The following is a 7,666-nucleotide window of genomic DNA, read 5'->3' as shown; positions in this document are numbered from 1 at the left end:
TCTACTAACTATGAGTAACTTGGAACGACATGTCAACTAACTTTGTTTAGTGAATGAATACAATTGCTGCTAATAGATCCTCGCCTCAAGTAAGTCTTTAACAATAAGATTTTCATTTCTGCATTATAAGGTTGTTCATCAAATATAAACAACTATTGATAGTACCTGTATTTGTTACTGTGGGTAGCATGGATTAAAATGCAAAAAATAAAAATGAGTTTTCCTTGTATGATGTTTAAGCATTGTTTGCCCAGTTTGTCTAAATGTGCTTGTAAAGTGGACTACCTTTAACCTTGTAAAATTGATAATTCTGCAAACACTGCAAAGAGTGTTTTGAGAAAATTAAATAAAATGCTATAAAATATGGTTACATTTAAAGTTTAGTTTTTCCAATTTTTTTGTTAGCCTTTGTTGCATGTGTTATGTTCACATTTTTTATGTGCATAGTCGTCACTGTTACACTTATGCAAATGTACTGTTCCATCAGTTGTTTAACAACCAATTACATGAATTTTACTCATAGACTATATGTCTGTCGGTTTGTTTAATATCTTTGTTAATTATGAATGTGTTTGAAAACAGGGTGCTTTTCTAATTATTAATTAAGATGTAGGATTATTTTATGATAAATCAGGGATAGCCCACTTTGTCTGAAAAGACTATTTGTTTGAAGTGCTGTCACGATCCTTGCCTGTGTTCCCCTGTCGTTGGTCTTGTTTTGTACTCTTATTTTGAAATGTATTTTCCCAGTGTTTCTGTGCTCTCTTCCTGTGTTTTGTGTTCCTAGTGCATCATCTGGGTATTTAAAGTGCACTTTTTATTTTTGGAATTTTCAGTGTGAACACACTACTCACACTATTTAAACTACAAAACGTCATAGAATAGTACGCGATTGCCTACCAGCCTTATTTGTTACTATTGTTAGCATCATTAGTTACCATAGCAATTCATTAGCTCCTCCCCCTTGTTACCCTTTTTAACCTGTGTGTTTATACCTCTGTGATCAGTTGTCTTTTGTTGGACATTGTTCCTGCATGTGTGTTCTTGTTCCTGGTGTGGTGTCCCTTATGTGGATTTACTCCTTGTTTCAGGTCTGAATTTTCTGTGTTTGTGCTTTTGTCAATTAAACTGTGCTTGCATATGGATTCTTGCTTCGTCTCATCCTTGATCATGTTACAAGTGCATGGCCTCAACATATTTATTGGTATATACCTTCTAAATAACATATATGAACTGAATTTAAATTAAAATATTACAACTGACCCTTAAAGATAACAAATGTGATAAAGAAAAGAAAAATTTCCCTCTGGTTATCTAAATTACACATTTAACAAAACGTGGCCCACTTTACCTGAATTCACCCTAATTATGTGAATTATACATTATATATATACAGTGGGTACGGAAAGTATTCAGGCAAAAATGTCAACAATTCTGTGTTTTTCTGTCAATATGGGGTGCTGTGTGTACATTAATGAGGAAAAAAAATTAACTTAAATGATTTTAGCAAATGGCTGCAATATAACAAGGAGTGAAAAATTTAAGGGGGTCTGAATACTTTCCGTACCCACTGTATATATATATATTTTTTTTCTCAGTAATCTATTATTGGAGGCATGGTCAATGGTCATTAACTAATTTAAGCTTAAATTTATTTATTTACTCTTGTGATGTTTCAAACCTTAAGACTTTCTTCGGCCATACAAAAAAGAAAAGTATTTAGAAAAATGGTTGGGATCCAACACTGAACCCCATGTAATGAATAAAAAAATAAATAAACTGAAATATTTATATTAATACCTTCTTTTTTAATAAGTAAACGATGACAGAATTTTTTGAATGATCTATCCCTTTAAATATACACTTGCTTTTGATAAGGACTTGGGGTGCTTCACACTGGACCAGATATATCAAGTAAATCTAGAATAGTCTGTGAATTAATTCATATCAAAAAAGCCAAATCGGACTAATAACAAGCCAGATCAAGATTAAGAAAAATCAGATTACTGATTATAATAAATATATTTACTAACAGTGAGGATAGGCTTTTTATATTTCACAGGGGATACATTAAAAATAATGATCTTTAAAAAAGCATCATATGACCCCTTTAAAACTGACATGAGAAGCCCACAGCTGTTTGGCAATTTGCAGTGGGTTGACACTTAATAGTCTTTCCTGCTCTCTCTCAGGACTAATTTTGTACACGAATCCCGGTCAGATAACTCCCCAGGACCTGTCATTATTAGTTAGATCAGACTTGCACAGAGAATATGTATCACAGCTCAACATGCCACTTTAAAATCACAGATCAATGGTTAGATCAAGCTTTGCATATATGTGCATTTTGTTGCATACAGATTCGTTTCTCAATATGGAAAGTATATTTGGGTTAAATATACCGATGGTGTTTTGGTTCCTTGCCACTGTCGCCTTTGGTTTGCTTAGATGGGGACACAATTTCTGGCAATATTTTTGACTTGACTGCAGAGACACTATTTGAAGAGAACTGAACTGAGCTGGACGATGACATTACTGAATCAACACTGAACTGAGTTTAACTGATAAACGGACTGCTTTCTATTGTCCTCTTGCATTATCAGCACACATTTGTTTCTGTTTAACACTGTAAAGCAGCTTTGACACAATCTGTATTGTATAAAGTGCTATACAAATAAAGGTGACTTGACTTGACTTGTTAGTCAGTTGATGTGATTCTAAAAACAAAGAATAAAACTTACCAAGATTTATGATAGCCTATCCCTACATCTGGCAAACCATTTTCATTAGGCTGTAAAAATAGCAGCAGGGTATATAACCCTTACGAAAATTAACCATGTTTTTATTGTAGTAAAAGTAGAGTAACCAAGGTTTTTTTTTTTTACCTTTTGTATTGATTACCTTTTGTATAATCACAGTTTAACTACAAATACCATGGTTAAACTATGGTTAGCCTAGCAAAACCATGGTTAATTTATGGTTATCATGGTTTAACTATTTTTTTTTTGTAGTAAAACCATTGTTAATTTTTGTGAGGGAAATTAAATAATATACAAGAACAATAAATTAATTCAATAAATAAATGAAATAAATTTACTTTAGTAATATATCTGCAGGAAAACGTTAAACCTAATTTGCTGGTCTAAGCTCGTTTAAGCTGTTTTTCCACCTTGGATTCTCATGGAAACACAACAATTATTGTTTAAACATTCTATATATAACCTATCACAAAAATAGCACTGGATTTTCGGCTTTGTAATGATAAATAGTTTCCAAATGCTGTGTTTCTTAATAACAGGCTTTATTGGCTTGAGCCACTCACTTGAGTGAGGGCGTGTTTTCCGAGTCCAGATTTCCACAAAGAGCCCTTATATAATAAAGTAGACTTCAAACAAATGTCAGTGAACAGAAAGGGGCTTGGCTTAACCGCTTCAAAGGTTAAAACCAGGAGAACTGTCTAAATTTAGCCACGTCTTCGAATTAGAGGTACTGCATTCATTCTTAATTGTTTCGCTTTTAACGCTTAAAAATCTGTAGGTATAGTATCAAGTCTCGCGATGTATACATAAAATCGCGAGACCTTGTTGCTCCGCTGTCAGCTACACATTGGAAGTTGAACTTGCCTGCAGGTCTTGCTTCTTTATCCTTCAATGTTTATTAAGAATCACTAACTGCATAACGTTGTGTGATTAAAAAATAACAGCTAGTTACATTGCATGCTTATCATCTGTTGTCGCGAACGTTTTAAACGAGGAAGTCTTGCAGTCTGTGTTGTAGTTCTGTGTATGATTTCAGAATTTCAGTCGCTTGTTGTTTGATGTGAATACGGTTGCACGGATATAAATTACTGAACTGTTAATAATCTCGACGGCACGTGCATACATCTTAATGCATGCATTTGTTTGAATGCACTTGTGTATTCCGTATTTGGAACTCAGTGAACTGCATTAAATGCAGTCTGTATTCTTCAAGCAGCTCAAAGTCCAAACCACCAAGGCGTGGCGTACCCATTATATCCCTTATAATTAGGGTTGGGTATCGAAAACCGATTCCATTTTAGAACCGGTTCCAAATTTCCAAGAACTGGGTATTCGATAAGACGCGTGCATTTCGATTCTGCTTAACGATTCTTGCGTTCGCATTTTAATGTGATTAAAAACGATTTAAGTGCAGGAACGGAAAGAACTTGCGCCCTGTTTGCGTGCAGCGCACACGAAGCGCCCAGCACAGAGAACAGCGGTCGCGGTACGGGTTCCCGGTTTGTGTCCGTTCTCGAACCATTCCGTGTACTTCCACTGTAGAAAAGGTTGTTCCGGGCCGAAACGGACTTCTTTCATATTTGTCGACCAATATGCAGAAAACTACGTCAGTATATCATCATAAACACAGCCGTTTTTGTCTTACGTGAACGTAAACAGATGAGAAAGAAAACCCACATGAACAGTATTTTTAGATCTGCGTGCGTTCGGTGATAAAGAGACAGCAGCCTAATAAAAGCGCTGGCTGTCATTAATGTTAATCAAAGAACAAAAGAAAACCATTCACTGTTCTTGACTGAATATATTTAATAACTTTAATTGATTCATCTATATTTTTCTGTAGGCTGCTGATTTTTGCTCGTGTTACTCAGCTGCAACAGAATGCTTTGTAAAAAGACAGAATAAATGTTTGACTTAATTTTTTTGGAATATTGGATTTTTTATCTTATTGGAATCGAAACTAGGAATCGATAATAATCGGAATCGATAAGCAGAATCGGAATCGGAATCGATAAAATTCAAACGATACCCAACCCTACTTATGAGACAGCCAAGATGAGTCTTTTTTTTTTTTTTACAGCAGCCTACAGTTTTACACCAGCCAAGCATGCACTTCGTCTTCTTCAAGCATGCAATTATTTCTTTCTTGGTAGAAATGGAGAGAGATAAGTTGAAAAAAAAACAAGATATTTAAATATTTGTTTTTTGATTCTTTCAGCTACTGTGTGGATTGTATATCATAGACTGCAAAATATACATCTGTGTTGCCAGACCAACATAAAAAATGCCTGGCAGGCACTACATTGCTTGGCAACCCTATTTATTTTAGTAAATGTAAATGTTTGTTGGACAGGATCGCAGAACCATGCCTGAACAGAGCGGTAAGGTCCAGACAGTGCTGGGTCTAATGGAGCCCGATCAGCTGGGCCGCACCATGACCCACGAACACCTTACGATGACATTTGAGTGCAGCCATGTTCCCCCAGCACCTGGAGACGAGGGTCTTGCTGCAGCTCCCATTGAGATGAAGCATCTTCAGTGGTTGCAACAGAATCCGTAGAGCCACAATGAGAACCTGCTGTTGAATCAAGAGATCGAAGCGGTGAAGAAAGAGCTGTTGTGTTACCGTAAAGCAGGAGGAGGATCCATAGTGGAGAACACCACCACAGGCATCACTCGAAATCTGCCTGTTCTGAGGCAGTTGGCTAAAGAGACGGGTGTGCATATCATAGCCGGAGCAGGGTACTATGTGGACGTGACCCACTCTGATGAGACAAAGATGACGGTTGAGAAGGTTTGTGTGTGTGTGTGTATGGTCTTGTAATTACACTGTCAATCAAAAGTTTGGAATAATTTGTGTGTGTGTGTGTGTGTGTGTGTGTGTAATGCTTTTGAAAGAAGTCTCTTATGCTCACCAAGGCTGCCTTTATTTGATGGAGAAAAGAAAACGGTAATATTGTTTAAAAAATGAATTACAATTACAAAAAAATAACAGTTTTCTGTTTTAATCATTTAAAAATGTACTTTATTCTTGTGATATCAAATTTAAATATTCAGTCATTCTGATATGCTGATTTGGTGCTTAATTATTATAATTTATTTTTGGTGCTGCTTATATGTGGAAAACCATGACCCACCCCCCCCCCAACAATTAACAATAATTTGAATTATAATGTTACAACAGATTTCTATATGTCTTTACTGTCACTTTCTATCAATTTAATGTTCTTGCTATATGAAAAAAATATATATATTTTGATGAAAAATCCAACGTTGCATCAGGAATAAATTATATTTTAAAATATATTAAAATTGAAAACTGTTCTTTTAAATTCTAATAATATTTGAACAATATTACTGTTTTTACTGTATTTTTCATCAAATAAATACAGCCTTGGTGAACTTCAGAGAAACAAAACACACACACACAAAAATGTAAATTATTCCAAACTTCCAGTGGTGTACATTGTAAAACTGTTGATGCTTTTTTCTATTTTCAAAGTGATGGAAATGATTTGTTCCCATATCTCAAGTGGGTCGTCTTTTTTTCCACAAGCTAACTGATATCATTGTCAGTGAGGTCCTCCATGGAGCAGACGGTACCGATATCCGCTGTGGTGTGATTGGAGAGATCGGTACTAGCTGGCCAATCACAGAGAGTGAGAAGAAGATCCTGCGAGCCACTGCTCATGCTCAGACTCAGCTCGGCTGCCCAGTTATCATCCACCCCGGACGGAACAAAGCCGCTCCTGGGGAGGTCATCCGCATTCTGCAAGAAGCAGGTGGAAACACCTGCATAATGCATTCGAACACATTTTGTTCATCATGAAAATCATAAATGCACACAACTTTTATGTGCTTTGAAGCCTAAAGACAATTGGCAGAAGTAGCTAAATGTAGGCTATAAACAAACTACACCACAGTCACATGACTTGAACGTCACCAACACTAAGCTTCCAACAACTCTTTCAGTCTTTATTCAAAAAAAAACATTGTATCTGAAAGTGCACTCGGCACTAATGTGTATATAATGTCTTATAGGAGCATATTTGATCAGCAAGAATTACTGGAGTTTGCAAAGATGGGTAGCTACCTTGAATATGACCTCTTTGGCACAGAGATGCTGAATTACCCATTCAACCTTGATGTTGACATGCCCAGCGACAGCCAGAGAGTTCAGACATAAGTGTCTGCGTCCAGCAAGCAAAGCGGGCATTACATTATAGTAGATAGGTCATAAAGATCGGCTTCATTTTCTGTTTTTGGTAATCGGTACATAATTATATTCTATAAACATGCCAATTTGATTAATACACGCATTTAATGAGACTATCCATTTTATATAATGTCAGCAGATAATTGAGAGTAATTTTCTCTCCACTAGCTTGGCTTTCCTGATCAGGGAAGGTTGTGATGACAGACTCCTCATTGCCCATGATATCCACACCAAGCACCGACTGACCAAGTATGGCGGACATGGCTTCTCCCACATCCTGAAGAATATTGTTCCCAAAATGCTGTCTCGAGGTATCACTCAGAACCAGGTGGATAAAATACTGATAGAGAATCCTAAACAATGGCTGACATTTAAATAAACCAGCTGCCTTAAAAATCGATTTACTTCAAGCAAACATACCAAAAAAAAAAAAGATCTCTAATTTTTATTGTTAGGAACACTGTTGTCCATTTGATTTTGGTGCTAAATTTCTTACTTTGGTGAACGTTAATTCATGTACACTGTTAAAAATGCGCAACAGAAGAACAATTTTGGGTTCCCCAAAGAAACTTTTAACCGTCTTCAACCACAAAAAATGGGTAAAATAAAAACATGGCTCTGAGTCATTGAAAATAGGTGCTTTTTACTTAAAGGTGGGGTAAGCGATTTCTGGTAGCCAATGTTGAAATTT

General features: G+C 36.0%; 1 pseudogene; it reads left to right on the top strand.

The window, feature by feature from the left end:
- Window positions 1-3,451: 3,451 nt before the first annotated feature.
- Window positions 3,452-7,666, top strand: part of LOC107691095 (phosphotriesterase-related protein-like) — a 10,004-nt pseudogene continuing 5,789 nt past the window's right edge.

This window comes from Sinocyclocheilus anshuiensis, unplaced genomic scaffold, assembly GCF_001515605.1.
Source record: "Sinocyclocheilus anshuiensis isolate Anshui unplaced genomic scaffold, SAMN03320099.WGS_v1.1 scaffold894, whole genome shotgun sequence".
NCBI classification, from domain to species: Eukaryota; Metazoa; Chordata; class Actinopteri; order Cypriniformes; family Cyprinidae; genus Sinocyclocheilus; species Sinocyclocheilus anshuiensis.
Note: the sequence above shows the minus strand (reverse complement) of the source record. Positions and strands in the feature narration are given on the sequence as shown.